Genomic DNA, 18276 nt, shown 5'->3' with positions numbered 1-18276 from the left:
GCTGCGATCCCGCCCGGCCTTTGGGAGCGAAACGGGGAGTTTGGCTTCCAGCGAGCACCTGAGCCCTCCCCAGACACCGGCTGCTTTGCATTTAATGCCTCCCCCCCCCCATAAGGATTTCGTCGAGGTGATCCGCAGCCTGCACCTCCCAAAAGCTTTGCGAGCTGCAAACGTGCAGCATTTGCAAACTTTCTTCTCGGGCTGGATCATAACGAAGCCCTCGGACACCTTTTTCCTCCTAAGTCTCTTTTTCTCGTGGTGCAGGAACGCTGAGAGCGGTTGTTTGCAGGTAGCCAAACTGCTGTGTGATGCCAGAGCTCTTTTTTGAATGTTTTGGCGCTCGAAGATGCAGTCAGCTTCCGAGGGGATTTTTTTTAAAGTGGTACCTAGTTTGCGTCAAAATAGCTAGCAGTTGGATTTGGTTTCACAGCTGTTAAATCCTRAGGACAGATGGCCTCAGTGGTGCATAAGCAGGTAACGAAGTGGAGTTTCGCTTTTATGCAGTCACAGGCTCTGCTAAAACCCTAATGCATTCTATTAAAGAAATGAAAACATTAAAAATTCATGGCATGGCAAAAACCCAAGAGTGATATTTGTTTTGCTAAAGCAGATATTACACATTCAGTAAAAATAAGATCAGCAGCAAAAATAAGACAGCAAATGTGTATTTTTTTCACAAGCCGCTTCTTGATGGCAGAACTTGCTTTCGGGATTGCCAGCTCCCCCTTCTTTCCTTTTCTGCAGCTCTGATTTCCTCCTCCCATCCTCATCCTCATCACGTACATATTTTCCTCGCTTGTTTTGTGGCCAAAACCCATCTCTATCACTGACGGGGCACTTGCATTTTGGTATAAATCTAGTTATTTCATAGGGCCAGGTTCAACCACTATGTGGAGAGATTTACGGGGAGCGGAGGGAGCAAAAGGTTTGCGTTGCCTGTGCCGGGAAAGCAACCCCCCCCCAAGGCAAAGCCACGAATTGGAGGCTCTGCCCTTTAGTCCTGTAGGAAATCCACCTCACATCAGTGCTCTTTTCATTCCTTACTGTGCTTTTTAATTTGGTCATTTTGAGGATTTAGTGAATATCCCTTTACGCTGCCAAGGGCACCTGTTGGTCAGGTGGAGAACTTACAGGGTAAAGCGAAAGGGCGAAGATGAGAATCTGACCCATTAGCAACATCTGATTTATTACCGGAATTTTTAAGCTTGCGTCCTCTGTCGCATGATGAACTCGGGACACTGCGGAGACCCTCTCTGGAGGCCGATGACATTTGCAGCTCTGGCTGCGTAATTGGGAAGATTTTAAACCTCACTGTCTGAGGTTCCCGTGTGCTTAGATCAGGTGCTCTCGGGCTCCCGCGACAGCAGCTTGCTTTTTCTACTGGATTTTAACTTGGCACAACCGTGCTGGTAACGACTGTTTCCCGTTTGCTGGAGGACGCTCGCTTATTCAATAAGCACCGTTCAGCCGTTTCGGAGCCTGCTGCAATCTCACGTTTTCCGTGGCCAGAAACAAGAAGGCACCAGTGCACTTTTCTTATCCTTCCTCCAAGTTCAGTCGTGCGCTGCTCAGAGAGCCCCTCAGGGAGAGAAGGAGATGCCCGTGGTTAGCGTAGGAGGACCAGATCTGGACTAAGGGCCAAGTCCAGCAAAGGACGTAGATACTACGATAGTACCCTGGCGTTGATTAGAAAAAGAAAAAAAAGCTGCTTGCTATTCTTTAGTTTTTCAAGCAGAATAAAATATCATCGCTAAACACACAGTGTTCACGTGCAGAAGAGATCTGACAGCTCAGATCGTGCCTTTCTGTAGGCAACRCTGCCACTGGCTGAGGGAAACTCAGGTTACGCTTCCGGATGAACGCCCGACGGCGCGTGAGCAGGGTGCACGGGGTTCCCCGGCAGATCGCTGGCCTCAGCCTGGCCCCGCACACCACGCCGCCTCCCAGGGCTCCCCGGGCTCAGGGCCATGTGGACAACTAGATACGATACATAATGAATAATAATCCCTTGCATTCCTCGACACCGCCCAGGACTATTACACGGGATACACCTATAGCACAGTCCCGTTTAGGGTCAGGATCACCCTTTGGAGATGGATCTCAGCAGCAGCCTCCGAAGCAGCAAGGCCAGCAGCTACGAAATGAGGCAGAGCATCAACTCCTGCCCGTTAGGTCTTCGTTTTCGGCTGGGGATGTAGTTGGGAGAAGCAACGCTAGGTGTCAGCGACATGTAAAATCTGGCGAGCTGCAGCGGGCAGCGCCTGAGCCGGGACCCCCGGGCGCAGGTGCTGCGAGGGCAGGGAAGAGGCTTTGGGTTTGCTCCCCGAGCAGCCCGGAGGAGGGGACGGGAAGGGAATAACCAGGGGTGCAGGCCAGTAGAGAGGTGCTGGGGGGGGTACGCTTCTCCTGGCAGCGCCGATTTTGAACATCTAGTGGCGTGTTATCAGAATTATCCAAATTGTCCGCCCTTCGAGATGCAACCCGTTGCATTTGTCTGGAGCTTCCTYGTTGCGGCGAGGAGCCTGTCGGCATTCGGCTGCTGTGCGCGTGCGTTTGCAACACTCTTAGCAGCTTTTGGCACGTCTAACGGGGCTCGAACAAACCCAGGGCAAGGCAGGAGGTCTCCTGGGACGGTGACCCAGCCCGTGTGCTGCGGGGGACGTGGAAACACGTGGAAACCGAGCAGTAGCTGCCCCGGCGCTGCCAGGGCTAACTCTTGCTGGGGAGGAAGAGCTAAATTCCTTCAGCAAACGACTGGTAACGATAGGGCTTGGGAAGAGCCCTGGGTATTTCTGCCTGTCGTTACCACCCAAGAAAGGCAGGGCTCAGAGTCCCACGAGGTGGCCCTGGCTGTTGCCGTCACGTCCATGACTACCCGAAGCCCACATGGCCGGGGCTGCTGGAGAGGAAGACTGTGGTTTCGCTCCTGAGCTCCGCTTGTTGTTTCAGTAGCCCAAAGGCCACCCCAACTGTGGCATCTCAGCAGCTAATTATGGGAACTCCTAAGCACAAGATGCCTCAGATGCCAGCGGATCACCGGCTCAGCGCGCCTGGGATGCTCTCCGCCTGCATAACTACTGGTGCCTGGATCTCACACCAGCGATGGCAATGACGATGGGCTGAGCGGCGCGGCAGGAGCCCCTGTGCCTGCTGCATCCCGGTGGGAAGGGGAGCGTGGGGAGAGGAGGTCTCCCCTCCGTGCTGACCAGGCTCTCCCTCCTGTTCCCAAGTGTCACATACGGAAGTTCTGTGGCAGAGAGCGCTTCGGCTCGCACCGGTGCTAACCGCTCCTGACGTGCATGGAGGAGAAAGAGCAGGTTTGGTGAACTGCTCAAGCTTAGGGATGAAGGTGTTTGTCCTTCTGTTTCTGAGCAAAGACATGGAAACCAACCCTTTGCTTTGCTGCGCTCTTCCCGACGAGCAAGGACTTCCCAGGTTCAGCAAAGCCATCCAGAGCAAAGTAGCAGCTCTGAACCTCAGACGGGGATTTACCTCCTAGATCTTTGAATCCTGGCTAGATGAAGCTATATCATAGGAATGCGTGCAGGTGGACTTCGGCAAGGTTTGAGAACTCCCACAACGGCTTGCCAAAAGATCTTCACCTCACCATGGCCACCAGAGATCCCGTCCCTGTAACTAACTAAACTGGAAACCCAGAGTTGAAAAATCCTCTGGAAATTTTGAAAGCCAGAGCTCAGTTCCGACTGAAGTCCATCTTGCCGATATTTTGGTGTGTCCTTGTTAAATTTCCATATTCAAGCTGTACAGAAAGAAAGGCATAATAAAATGTATGCAAAAGCAAGGGTCATGATTATAAATATAAAAAGTCCCAAGCAGGGATTTGGGGAATAGCATAGCATATCAGAGAGCCTTAAAAATTTATTTCAGTCTTGACCAGAACAGGATTTTAAGCACAGAGGATAGTGGCTTGAAAACTGGGATTTATCCTCCATAAATATCTTCTGGAAAGCTGGATTATTTTGTGGTTTCCGATACATGCAAAGGAATGCACATGGGGGGGGAATAAACCACATAGACAGGAGCAGAGCCAGGTCTAGGTAAGGTAGACGTTTCTCCCACCCTCCGTACAGACGGGAGCAGCCAGCCCGGCTCCCCGTGGCTCTTCTCTTCCTCTGCTTCTCCATCGCAGCCGCAGCCCTTTTCCCCTCGTCCTGCGAAAGGGCAGCCAGGCCCCGAGCTCTCACCCCGGAGACGGCGAGGTTTCACGCTTGTGCGCGCGGGGCTGGTGGTTCCAGTTGGTGCCGCGCGCTGATGATTTAGAAGGCGGCCGAGGCAGGATGGAGGGATGAAACGCAGGCACCTTTCTGGGCAACACGGATATATTCACGTGTGATTGAAGCGCGGAGAGCCAAAGGTCAGTCTTTACGAAGGAAACCAGGCTGCCGCACGCCCAGAGTAAACAGGAATGGCTCACGGGCTGTGCTTAGTCAGCAGCTGCCCCRGGCTGGCCCGCGCTGCGTCGCAGCTTTGCTTTTCTAATACTCGTGGCTCGTTGCCTTGCCTTTCCCGGTTTCAAGAGACTGGTCAGGAGGAAGCGAAAGATTGCACACAGCCCAGCAGAGAGTTCGGTTATGGCAAAAGGGGTTGATAAAGTCGGAAGGGAGGGGTGGCGGCGGGAGGAGGCTGAGGCAGGCTCAGGAGAAGGCAGCCGGAGAGCTCCAGGGGCTCCAGGACTYGAGTGCGGGTCAAGGAAAGCATAAGATTTTGCGGAAATGAAAGTACACTGCTTCAGAAGGAGGGCTGAAGAAGGGACCTACCCAAAATACATCCCATCCGCTGCTGCGCTGGCATCGCTGCCGCCCGTGGCTCCGGCACYGTGCCGGAGGAGCCGGGGGGCTGCAAGGCTGGGCAGCGCGCGGAGGCTCGCCTGGGGCCGAAGCAGTTTGACTGTCCCGTTCTCCGTACTGCTTTCATCACTCGCGTCCGTCTGGTGATTTCTCCTGGTGGCCCCTCCTCTACCATACCCAGGCTTTTGTTTTTGCTCGCACCTTTTCTGAACGATCGTTCCCTCAAAGCCCTTTTGTACTGAGATTATCGGAGTATCTCAAGAAGCGAGGGGCAAGGTCCCCAGAGAGGCTGCAGAAGGCTCTTCTCTCATTGCAGTAGTACCTGTGCCTCCTTCCTTTCTTTCCTCCTTTCTTTCTTTCTTTCTTTCTTTCTTTCTTTCTTTCTTTCTTTCTTTCTTTCTTTCTTTCCATTTTTAACTCCTGGATCTTTTCCGTAGCCCTCTCATTTCACTGTAACGTTTTCCTGAATGACACTGCTGAGACCAAATGTAAGATTAGCTCGGCACGGTGCCCCCGTATCGTTATCTGAATGCGTAAAACTCGGTTTCAATGCTGATCCGGTCAGAAGACTATATAACCAGCTTGAAAGGAAGGAGCGAGCAGCAAGAGGGGGAAGCTGGCAGCAGGGAGTAGAGCAGGGAAGCTGGGAGTTGTTGRAAATYRTCAAGCAAAATAAAAGCACAGAATRAAAAACTGGAGACCASCAAAAAAGCAAGAAAGAGCTTGTTAAGATTACTGGAAAAGAAATAAAAGAAAGCAACACATTCTGACAATGGTATTACTCCACTGAAATGACAGAATTATGACTAATCATAAAGCTGTCCTGAATTTGGGAAAATCCCAGGTGACCTAGTAATTTGTATGTAGCGACGACGGCTTTCGATTTCAGCTGTAACGAAGCTACCAGGCAGTTGCTAACAAAGCCAGATTGTGAAATCAGCAGCCTGGGGTAACTCGCAGACAAGGCTCTATGAAGGCTGCCCAAGCTTTCTGATCTGTTATATTGATTTTTAATAAGTTTTGAAACACTGGGGAAGTTCTAGAGGACTGGAAAAATGCTAATGAGAGGTCATTAATTAAAAGGGAGAGCTTAAATAATTACAGCTCCATCAGACTGATGTCAGTTCCATAAAAAATAATGCAGCTAATGATACGGGACTTTGTTAGTAGGGAATTAAGACAGCTTATGTCAGCCAGCATGGTTAGGGGAAATGGATTCTGTCAAACAAATTAGAGATCATTTTTCAAGGAGATTATGAGCTTGTTGCTGTAACAGACATCTCTGAGGCATTTGTGTTGGTACTGCATGATGTTTTGATTAATAAATTAGAACAAGACAAACTCAGCCTGCTTATATCAGTGCCTGGTAAGAATAAATAAAGTTGCTACGGACAGACTTTCAAATGATACCAAGTTTGTGCAGCAGCAAATAACGAGGACAAATCCTTAATACTCTGCAGTCGGATTGCTCAGCAAGCCAGCCATAAGCAATGAATATTCATTTAAAGGTGACCAAATGCCGTGCGCCCAGGGACAAGGAATGTGGCCTCTGTCACAGCATGGAGAATTTTATCCTGGACAGCGGTGACCTGAAAAAGAACTGAAGGCGATGGAGAGTAATTAGCTGAACACGAGCTCCCAATGCGACACGGCGGCCAGCGGCGCTGGCTGAGGGTATCCATGACAGTACAAACAGACCGTTCAGGAGAACTAGATGGATTACATTCCCTCGGTGCTCGTTACTAGAGCCACGACTCTGTCCGCTTCTGGCATCCACAGACTAAGGAAAATCTTGAAATATCATAAGAGTTTTTGTAAAGAACGTGCAGATAAGTAAATTACTGGACAACGTGCCTTAGAGTGAAAGGCTCCACGAGCTCAGCCTGGTCAGTTGATCAAAGAGGAGGTTAGTAACTTATTTGATCCCAGACTTCAGGACCGTACGTGAGCAACAAAAACTTGATCACAGCAGTCTCTTCACTGTGGCTGGCAAGAGTACAAAAAGATCCAGGGTTGAAATTTGAAGCTAGACAACTTGAGACAAGAAACGAGGCACGCATTTTTAACACTGCTCATAATTAAACACTGCCACAATATACCCCCCTGGTTTCTCTCAGAGGATGAGGGGTGGGATTCAGTTGTCCAAACAGGTGTCTAACATCATTTTCGTTGCCCCAAACTATCTGGGATACCTGCAGGGAGCTGGTAGACACAATGCAGAAGCTCTGACCTCCTGCTACTCRGCAGTCAGAGGCCAGGTGGGAAAGCCTAAGACATCTAAAACAGCACCAAGGGTTTCTCTAAAAAATAAGCCTAGATTCCACCACAGCTTTGGAGACTAGTTGATGCATGGAAGATCAAGGGTGGTGCTCCTTAGAAGATTGTGCTGGGAGGTAACAATATCCCTCTCCCTCCCCATTTGGCCTAAATAGTTATGAATCTACAGAAATATTTTGGGTGCTTTTCTCCCCTCAAGAAAAATGTGATGTTTTGGTGGGAAATTAAAAAAATTACTTATTATTTTACAGTGCGCATTCCATTTAAAACAGAGCACTTCTGTTTAACCAGACTGTCACAGTGCCTCATAATATCTTCCCATTTTCCTCTGCAGGGGTTAATGCTCTGTTTTTCTCCAGGACATGGCCTTCGTGGTTGAGCTACACCACGCTCAATGAACTGGTCCTCTCTTCTTGCTGAACCATGACACTGCAGCATCTAAACTGGTGGTACTCATTTTTTCTGCTGCTGCAGGATGGTTTGGCTCARGGCAATAGAGTAGTAAATGTCAAAGTTTGATGACAGCTTGATTTCTCGGTTCCCATCTCCATGTTCAAACGATGTGTACTGTAGTCTAGTGGACCAGGCAGTGTCCTCATAACAGAGAAAAATAGACTCTAAGAGTCTTATTTGTGATAATATTATTACCTAACCRTGCATTTGAGATTGAGCCTGGAATCGGCGTAATTTTTAACAGTTCTCATCCTGTAACTAAAACCGTCAAGGACTGTCACCAGCGACTCGCTCTTTGACCTCTGGTGTTTAATCCTCTTTCCAAAGCTCCCTGAAGTCAATGCAATATTCACTGCTGGCTTCAGTGAACGTTGGCTCAGCCCCTCACAACAAGCTCTTACTAATTGAATGAAAACAGTAATCTTCTTAGCTGCTAATGATGGTAGATGGTAATATCTGCGGATTTTACACTGGAGCAGGATACGTACCACACGCTGAGCTGGGCAGTATATATTTCCCTTAGCCACAGGTAGCTCATCTCAAAGGTCCGAAGTCCAAAGCAGTTTGAACCACAAGCGACCCGCCACGTTCAGCGGCTGTCATTCTGCTGTGCCGCTGGGGACTGAAGCTGTAACTTGCAGCGCCGGAGGCACAAGCCTTTTGCYGTCGAAGCTAAAGGAGCACCTCAGCTCGCGTGTAGCGTTAGCCTCTGCAGAGCAGCCAGCGGAGGCAGATACGAAAAGCACAGTGCCTCGCTCTCCTCAGATCCTCTAACCAGCCCTGCGGGAATGCAACTCCAGTCTGCTGGGCTCATAAATTGGCCTGCTATTTTTATCTGCTTTCATTATATCACTTACGTGTCTCTTTGCTTCTGGTCCTCTGAAAGCTTATATCGAAATCTCCATGGCGACTGCCATCAGAATACAGATTTCCTCCCTGCTTTTAACACATCCAAAGCGACATCCATCTGGTCTCATAAGACACGGTATTTGGCAACCGTATAYAAGAGCTGGTGAACTTAACATAAACTAACAAACTTTTTTTCAGGCTTTCCTTGCCCATCCTGTGCTGTTACATTTGTGGCACGTATTGTGGTCTGGGAAGTTCTTTTAGCACCTTTTCATTTAATCAGTCGATCATACAGGGAGATATTCAGCCCAGCAGCATTCAGCCTCTTAGCAAGCTGCGAGGAGGGAAGTCAGAGGCGTGCTCCTACTATTAATGTAGCTTAAAACACGAAACCACAAACGCAGTAACAAATCTTGCACTAAGAAGCAGTCGGTGGTATATGCGGTGTGTGTTCGTGTTCCCACCGCTGTTCCTGTTTTCATTCTTTATCCCAGCGTACGTGTCACACCTGCCCGCTGCGTCTCATTCAGACCGTGGGATCTCCGTGCAAGGACTGCTCCAMGGCACCTGACGCAACGGCAGCAAATAGCTGGAATCAGGGCCCTTTCAGCATAGTTTAATAATACAAAATAATAATAATAATAATAAAAAGCTGTTTCAAAAGGAGAGATTAACACTGAGAGTCATAGCAAAGTCTCGAGGAGACCTTGATATCCGTGGCTGTTTATAGCGCCTGGCAGCACTTCTTTGCAGGAAGCTTCCTGCCGTGTCCTTGGGCAAGGATGCCGTTCTCAGTGTTGTGCAACTTTTGCTGGGTGGCTCTTGCCGCTCTTGTGCCAAGGAGGGGCTGCATTTCAATAGCGCTGTAATTAAGCAGCTGGTGAAACATTTTAGGATGAAGATGAAAGATGTTTTGGAGTCAATAGGAAGATTCCTTTGGAACGAAGCCTGCCAGAGTCAATGTCACTCTTTCAAAATTGGGGGTGACATCCTTGACGATGCTCAGGGACGGGMCGGGGCAGCCTGAACGGAGGTTTCTCTGTTGGTGGGGAAGCTGGGGTGGCTCTGCCGGGGGAAGTCACCTCGTATACATACATGAAATGCAATTCTGTGCGTCCCATCCTTCACTAGGGCCATGGTGGGAAGCTCTGATCAGGCCCTGCAACGGGGTGGGAAGGAAGGATGAGGTTAGTCCTGACTGGAGGTCTCCCTTCAGCTGGGGATCAGTAGGGYGAGGTCTGACTGGGGGGATCCCTGCCAGCGAGGGGGGACGGGGCTCACAGGGAAGGCTTCCCCTAGCAGGCAGGAGGTGTCGGGGCCGCTTGCGCCTGGGCATCTCTCCGTCTCATGGAGTGGGAGCACCGAGGCTGCCTCTGGCCCCACCAGACCTGAAGAGATGGAGAAGCAGTGAGCTCTCATGGGGGCACTGAGGCAGTTCGGGCTGAAGGTGTCTTCCTCAACATGGGTGATGCCCCCCCCCACAGAGGGGAGGACCTCAGGGTCTCCCCCCACGAGGGGCTAGGTTGGGGACAGTCTCATGGCGGGTGTCTCCCCTCCAGGGAGGATGACACAGGACGTGCCACCATGAGGGATGGCTCCTTTCACGTGTGGGAAGAAATGCCRTGGTGGCTCCACCTGCAGGGGTGTGACACAGGGGAGATGGCACAGCAGTCCCTGCCATGGGGGATGCCCGGGGAGGAGTGGGGGGGAGGTGACACTAGGTTTAGCCATGGTGGGAACCTCCCTTCATGAGGGGTGACAAGGGTGTCACTGCCATGGGGGCCGTGTCTCCTCATGGGGGATGATGCAGGTTTGCTGCCATGGCTGATGTGTCCCCTCATGAGGATGACATGAGGCCGCTGCCATGGGGGCCACGTCCCCTCATGGGGGACGACGCAAGGTTGCTGACATGGGGCTGTATCCTCTCACGGGGGATGATACAGGGTCACTGCCATGGGGACCTTGTACTCTCCTGGGGGATGATGCGAGGTCACTGCAGTGGGGGCYGTAACCCCTCATGGGGAACGACGCAATGTCACCGCCATGGGGCTGTGTCCCCTCACAGGGGACAACGCAGGGTCACTGCCATGGGGGCTGTGTCCCCTCACGGGACGACGCAAGGTTGCCGCCATGGGGTTGCATCCCCTCATGGGGGACGACATGAGCTCACTGCTATGGGGGCTGTGTCCCCTCACAGGGGACAATGTGAGGCCGCCGCCATGGGGTTGCATCCCCTCATGGGGGACGACATGAGCTCACTGCTATGGGGGCTGTGTCCCCTCACAGGGGACAACGCAGGGTCACTGCCATGGGGGCTGTGTCCCCTCACGGGACGACGCAAGGTTGCCGCCATGGGGTTGCATCCCCTCATGGGGGACGACATGAGCTCACTGCTATGGGGGCTGTGTCCCCTCACAGGGGACGACGCGAGGCCGCCACCATGGAGCCATGTCCCCTCACAAGGGACGACACGAGGTCAGCGCCATGGGGCCGTGTCCCCTCATGGGGAATGACACGAGGTCACCGCCATGGGGTTGTGTCCCCTCATGGGGGAACAATGCGACGTCACCGCCATGGAGCCGTGTCCCCTCACAGGGGACGACACGAGGTCAGCACCATGGGGCCGTGTCCCCTCATGGGGGACGACATGAGGTCGTCGCCATGGGGTTGTGTCCCCTCATGAGGGACAACACGATGTCACCACCATGGGGCCGCATCCCCTCACAGGGGACGACGCAAGGTCACTGCCATGGGGCCACGTCCCCTCACAGGGGACGATGCGAGGACGCCGCCATGGAGCCTCGTCCCCCATGAGGTCGCCGCCACGGGGCCGCGTCCCTCTGGGCTCCCTCCCGCCGCCATGCCTCCCCACAGGCACCCCCACCATGGCGGCCGCCCCCCTCAGGCGAGCGCAGCCCGCGCCCTTCCCGCCTCCTCCCTCCCTCCCGGCGGCGGGGCGGGGCGGGGCGACTCCCCGCGCAGAGCAGCGCAGCGCAGCGCAGCGCAGCGCAGCGCGGCCGCCGGTGTCCCCGGCGCCCCCTCCGGCCCCTCCTGCGAGGCGGCGGCGGCCCACGGGCCCCTTCGCCCACGCGCGAGGCGGCGGTGCGGAAAAGGGGCAAACGGTGAAGATTTCGCTGCCTAACCCAGGATGCGTCAGAGTTGCCCTCGTGAACCCCTTGTGCCCCCTCTGGTTACTTGTATCCGCTCCACAAAAAAAAAACCAAACGCGTGACTGGTCGCGAAGCCGTGGGCACGGGTGCGATCGCCGTCCTGACGGTGCCATGAGTTAGTGCTTCTGTGCGGTTAACGGCTCCTTTGCTCCCTTATTAAACACCTTTTTCCAGCGGTTCTTGCCGCGTCCTGCTCCGGCTGGAAGAAGCCGCTGCTTAAGCTGCCCGAGCGCTGACTTTCCCGTCCGCCTGGGAAGTAAAAGCGAGCGTAGCYGCGTGCCTAGGAGCACCGACGTCCTGCTCTTCTTTTCCTCTGTGCTCCTTTCTGGAAGTATTTTATCCTTTTATTTTATTTTTTTGTGAAGCCATTCGGGATTTTGCGGCAGCAACTTCTGCCGCGGCGTTAGTCTGAAAGACGTGGTAGCTGTCAGTGTAACAGAAGCCCGAACGGCATCTGAAAACCGAAGTACGTTGCGCGGAAGGTTAGCGATACGAGTGGGTGGAGTATATTTATAATCCATTGTAATCAAATTGATCAGGCTGAAAGGTGGAGGAATGTTGCCAGGTGCACTTAATTTCAAAATCTAAACAGTTATGTTATCCAAAACTTGGATTCAGACCTTGTGCTGAACTCTGCGCCCCTTCTCTCTGCGAGGTTGAGGGGGGCGTATTCCTGTTTTGCAGTAAATCACAGTTTCCYGCTGGTTCCTGGGTGTCCTTCAGCTCCTGTGCGTTAGCCCAGGAGCTGCTGAGCTGGAAATTGTGGTGCCAGGTGGGAATATTGAGGTATAAACTGAGCTTGAGCCGCCGGTGCCACCCCCTCCACAACAGCCATTCATTTCTTTTAAATATTTAAGTTTTACAAAATCATGGTTTTAAGAGTTAATTTACTCACCWATCTGTCTTCAAGTATAAATGGGTYTAAACCRTTGAYAGTCYGGTGTGGACMCAAACTTAAAAAGGCAAAAGGTTTTCATATATGGAGCAACAGGACGCTTGATTTATCTCGCTGAAGGATTGCYTGTTTGTTCAGCTTTTTGACTGCGCGGTTTTCTTTCTAAGGCTTTTCTGCGAACCCTTTAAAGGTAAAACTGTATGATGTTGTTAGTAGGACATACTGAGAATTGGTTAGATTTATTTACAAGACTTAAGAAATAGTTAAAATTATGGGAGCTACCAGAGCTAAGAGTGTGGGTATTTTGGTCATTTCATAAAACTAAGGGCAGTTGATCTTGTTTCTTAATATTAAGTATTCRGTAGAGGTTAGACGAGGAGACAGGCTTTATGCGCGTCTTTGCATACCCACAGAAGAAACATTAGTAAATATCTGGGGCGAAGACAGGTCTGTGCTTTGCTAGCTTTAACCGTTGAAGTACAGTGGTTGCAGGACTGATTCTCGCTGGGCTTCCCAAGTTGCTGCTATAAGGAAGGATTCCCTTCCTCCTTCAGGAGTGGTGTTATAAGCATAAGCAATTACTTGCTCCAAGGATTTTTAGAGTTTCAAGCTAGGCCAGTTCGGGGTAAGCATGATGTGCTGGAGAGTCCAGAAAAGTGGATGATGGAAACTTTAGCAAAGGTGACTCACTTCTTGTAGGCATCATGGAAGAAGTGTGTCTCCAGGAGCCAGGCTGGCTTCTYCTCGAGGAAGAGCAGTTTCAAAACACAGCTCAGAAATGGTCTGGAAAGCTGGACTCCTGCTGGCAATGGGGACTTGTTTGCAGAGCTTGACTTTTATCAGTAACAGAGTTGGAGGCGACAACCGCAGCCCCTCTGTGCCTTGCGCTTGGCAGGGTGCTTGGGGCTGGCTTTCTACTATCAGCGGGTGACTGAGGGGTTAAGACGTTCAAGTTAAGGTCCAACCAATTCATCTGTCTGGGTGGGTTTGTGTCCCACCCATCAGGGAGAGAGTTTTCTGTTAGAAAAATGGCAAGTGTAGTAACTCTTGCCCTGGGGCAGGGGAAGGACGAGAYGCCTTCTTGAAGTCCCTTCCAGCCCTATTTTTTTTCCTGCTCTTTTATTTTGGCGATTCTGGGAGTTGGAGGCATGGGCCGGGACTCCATTGTGCTGGACGCTGTATGGATGTGGAACAAAGACTGTCCCTCCTCAGCGAAAGAAATTTCGTTCTAAATATAAAATGGGAGACAAGGGCATGTGAGGAAGCGCTGCAGCAGTATTGGTTTGTACGATGAGGCACGTCTCGCTGTGCCAGCAGCTCAGGTGCTCTTGAGGTCCCTCTCTTCTCTTATGCCTGACAGTGAATGTCATTGGTTTTGAAGGAGGATGCCAGGCAAGTTCAGCGAGGCTTTGTAGGGATCCCCTCGAGTGTGTGATGCGCCTGGAATCAAAATAATACGTTTCAGGATGTCTTTCCTGCTATTGAGCCTTTACTAATTATATCCATTGCTCCTAATTCCACTTCTGCTGCTCTAATTCCTCCTCTTTCTCTCGTGTTATAGTTCTTGATTTTTGCAAAGTATTTTTGCATCTCTTCTGTTTATCTAGGTTGCTAAGAATCACTTAATTCTGTAGGATCAGCTAACTTTCTAGGGGAAGGGAAAACCTTTCTTCCCTAAAACCATCTCTTGGATAGACTGTGACACTTGCGTGCTCTAATTTTTATCACGCTCAGCTGAYGGCTCAAGTTGGTCGCTCTTCAGCGAGCTCTTTGTCCAGTTCACCTGCTTTTTGGTGCTGGGGAGCTGGTAAGGGAACGCGATGCCGGGTGGCAGTCGCCGTAAGCGAGGACGGCTGCTCCCGCGCTCGCTTTGGTGGCGTGCCTCTGCGGTTTCTGAGCAAAGTCACGCGYTGCGAAAAGCACGCGCTCTCGCTCTGCCGCCTCGTACGGCGTTTACCGAGCGCTTGTCCTGAGATATCTCACCTTTGCTGCTTCTCCTTTAAATACGCAGAGATGACTATTGCGTGGCTAATGCTCTGTTGCTTCTGCGATTCTCTCGTTTTCTCCATTTATTTTAGCTTTTTATAGGAAATGTCCCATCTTCGGTCCTGCGTTTTGTGCTGTGCTCCTTCTAGATTATAAATTCATGACTCACACTGGTGCAGAATAAAGGTAGGAAAAACAGATTATYGTGTATGGCTCCCTGTGTATGTGGGCCATATAACTTCACCCGTTTTTCCCTGTACGGGTCTGCCACGCAGCGTTTGGCTAGCATCTGCCTACGGCCAAAGACGAGCCCCCCGCGAGCCCCTGTGGTGATCAGAATTGCTAATCGTTCGACGATTTTATGGTTTCAGCCTGCGGATGTTTTGCTATCCTCTCCTTTGCTACTCTGCAGCATCCTTTAACACCTGAGGCTTTCTCGCTGTTAAAATACACATTTATATTTTTCAAGTCACTTCTTAATCTTCTTTTTGAGTGGTTACACGGTGTGAGCTCTTCAAGTCTGTCGCTGTGTTGAAAACCCTTCTTCTGCTCTCAAGTTGCCTTTGCAGCTTTTTGAAAAAGGTGAAGAATTTTTAAACAACATTTGGTAAATAAAAACCAACCCCCCTTTGGCCAYGTAGAGATAGTTGCAGTATTCCAGSAGTCYCATCACTGCTTTAGACATGGATAAGATTGTGTCCATACTCTCTTCACTAGTCTCCTGTTAAAACATTGAAAGATTTGAGGAGCTCTGTTTTCCTTGGCATTAGGGTCAGCTGCTTAACGCAGAGTTGCTCTCTTGGGGACGTGGTGGTTCGTGGCTATGGCTCGTGTTCCTCTCTGCTCTATCCGTACCTTTGCACTTGCTTCTGTTGTTGGAAAGGATCGAGGTTTTCAAGCGATTGCTCTCTGTGGCTGCCTGCCTTCATGATTTGTTATTCTGCCAGCTTTTCTCATCTGCAGATTATATCATCGGGCCTTTTATTTACTTATTTATTGTTATTTACTTTCCAGATTGTTCCTTAGTGGGTGAGTTTTTAAACTGGTTATGTTGGGACTAGTACTCACCTGTACCCCGTTAGAAAATTCACAAGTGTTAGATCTCGAGGAGCAATTAATCACTTGGAGTGTGTGTGCTTTTATATTGTATAGAACCATGTTTTAAGAGGAGTTTCGTGTCCGTCTGCTGGTTGTGTGTGTTTGGAGAGATTACAGAGTTGTTTAACCTAAGAATGAAATTAAGTGTGCTTGATAGGCTGTGTTTTCTGCTAAGCAGCTCTTGCCTGAGATTAAAGTAGCACTGTAATTAAGCCCTGTTCTCTAAATCCTCTATCAGCTTTTCCATGACTGTGTCTGGGATTAATGTTGTTCTAACTGACCTGCAGCTACCTGGTTGATCCCTTCATAATAGCAGTGTGCTGTATTCATCCTACTGCCTGGAACCTCCCCCGTATTCCAAAGTTTATTTTAAATCATAGAGCCAGAGGTCCTCTGGATTCTCGTTCTCCTGATTTAAATGTTTAACAAATAATATTCTCCTTCGGGAATAGTGGAAATAGGTTCAACTAACCTCATCTTGATGGTTACCTCACCTGAAGTCCTTCCTGGCACCCTCAGCTGTTTCCTTGTGATTCAGTTTCCCGGTGCTGAACATGGAAAAACTGGGGCTTTGCTTTTAGAAATAAGCCTGACGGATGGGGTCAGGCCGGTGCTGGGGCTCTGGTTAGTCCCTCTGAGCTCACCGCTGCCCCCTTAGCTGAAAGTCGCAGCTGGGGGGTAGTAGATCAGGGTATAGTTTGAAGGCTTTTATAACTGCTTAAGCACTTGTCCCCTGGGTTTCATCTCCTGCTCCCAAACATTATTCTGGCACGGCGTTCCTGCGGGTGCTGAAACATTGCACCCTTTCTCCCCTCTGCCTTATTTTTCCAGCTGGACTGGTTCCGTCATGGGCTTCTTGGGGGCTCCTCAGCRTCCGGCCTGGCACGAGGAATCGGATGGCAGGGGCCTGGGTCTGGGTCTGGGCATGAGMGTGCTGTTAGGCAGCTGACTTCCGTGAGCTTGGACGTGGCGTTCTTCCATGAGCTGCCTCCAATTCCCTTACCTGGCAGAAAACTCTTTTGCTTGCTTAGGGAGTTAAATTGGCTTGTGGAGGTTTGCGAGCGCTGGAGCCAGCACGCGGGAAGCAGCAGCAGCAGCAGCAGCGATGCACCAGAGCAGTACGCTGAGTCTTCTGGGTTGGCTGCTAAAAACGAAGGTTCCCCAAGGTGGTCCTAAGCTTTCCGCTTCAGCGGAAGAGGCGAGGATAATACCTGCGTTACAGATGTGAAGCGAAGGGTAATGACGTGCGTCTGGTTTAACAGCTTCCCTATTTCTATTTTGGGATGGTGGAGTGACGGGGGTACGCTGTGCCTCTGATCCCTTTTGGGGCTGCCTTCACTGGTGTTAGAGGGCTGTGATGCCTGAAGCCTGTCCTTCAGCTGAGCCTTCCTTGGGGGAGGAGAGGTACGGCCTGATGGAGGGGAAGGAGACCTTGGAGCGGGGCTGGGATGAAGCGGGCCTTGTTCTGCATGTGCTGGCACTGGCTAGGAAGCGCCTTCTCAAGGTCCTGAGTGTGGTAAGAGTTGGAGAGCATCCAAAAGTGAGACTCGGTGTCTGTAAAAATCCTCCGACGCTGAATGCTGTGGTTACTGGTACATGTAATGGCTAAAACTTCGCTGAGTTGTTGTCGTCCCTATTCCGCAGCCTTCAGTGGTGCCGGTTCATGTCGTATATGTACTTTGTCTYGGCTAAGCAAGTTCCATCTCTTATTCTCGCTTTATGGATAGCAATGCGTGAAATGCCAACCACCAGYGAAAGAACGCCACGCAGAAACGGCTCGGCCCGTCTCGATGCYGAGTGTTGGCCACGGAGCTTGTGCAGGAAGCTGCTTGGAACAACAGCAAATTGTCTGCTAATAAAAACCTCGCAGGACCTTTTGAAGCATCTTTCAGCCCRTTCTGCTGCCACCCAGGCAGGGAAGCTGCAATCTCCTGAAAATGAATCTGTGCCTCTGTTCACATGTACATAATTAAGAGTCTTTTAAAAGACAGTTTATTGCAATACTGCTTGAATTATATTAGCATTCCCTTCTGGTCAGGCTGATGATGTTCAGCTCCAAGTTTTCTGTTGCAGGGCAAAAAATATCAGTGACTGCTCGTATGAAATAATTCAGTGCCAGCGTTTGTAGTCTGTCAGGAGGCGGACTGGGCTGGCTTAATGTGCGTAGCATCTGCAATCTCCGCCTGGAGGTATGCTTTACTTAATTATATCAAGTTTTACAGCTACCTTCTCTTTTGCAGCGTTAAGGTCTGATTCAGCATACAGTTTTGGGAGGGTGAATCCTTGTAATTCGTTTAAGTGGTTTTCTTTTTTTTTCCCCTCCGTCTGTACCCTGATGCAGTCTGGAGGGAACAGCTTGCAGAAATGTGCTGCTCAATTATTTATAGCCGGTATTATTTTCTTCCTTCTTCTCACAAAAGTACATTCTTTTCTAGAATTTAATGAATCGCTGTCAGAGGACAGATTATCAAATGCCTGCTCTTATCCTGTGGGATGTGGAAGTGTGTCTGGGCTCTTGGTAACTCCCTGAATTTCTTTTTCTGCTCTTGTCYGTTATAGCAGTAAGGATGGTGGTGCTGGGAGTCAGCAAGCTGAAAGGGGATATTTCCCTTGAATCTTTAGGAAAGGGCTGCTGCACTAATCTGTATTAGCGTCTGCTGGAGTTGTCACTGCGTGTGACTTAGCTGTATTTCGTCTTGAGCCGGCAGCTGATCTCATCTTTAGAGCTCTGTGCTGTCGT

Source organism: Apteryx rowi, unplaced genomic scaffold (genome assembly GCF_003343035.1).
Source record: "Apteryx rowi isolate R43461 unplaced genomic scaffold, aptRow1 scaffold_35, whole genome shotgun sequence".
Taxonomy (NCBI): domain Eukaryota; kingdom Metazoa; phylum Chordata; class Aves; order Apterygiformes; family Apterygidae; genus Apteryx; species Apteryx rowi.
The sequence above is the reverse complement of the archived record's forward strand: the minus strand, read 5'-3'. Positions refer to the sequence as shown.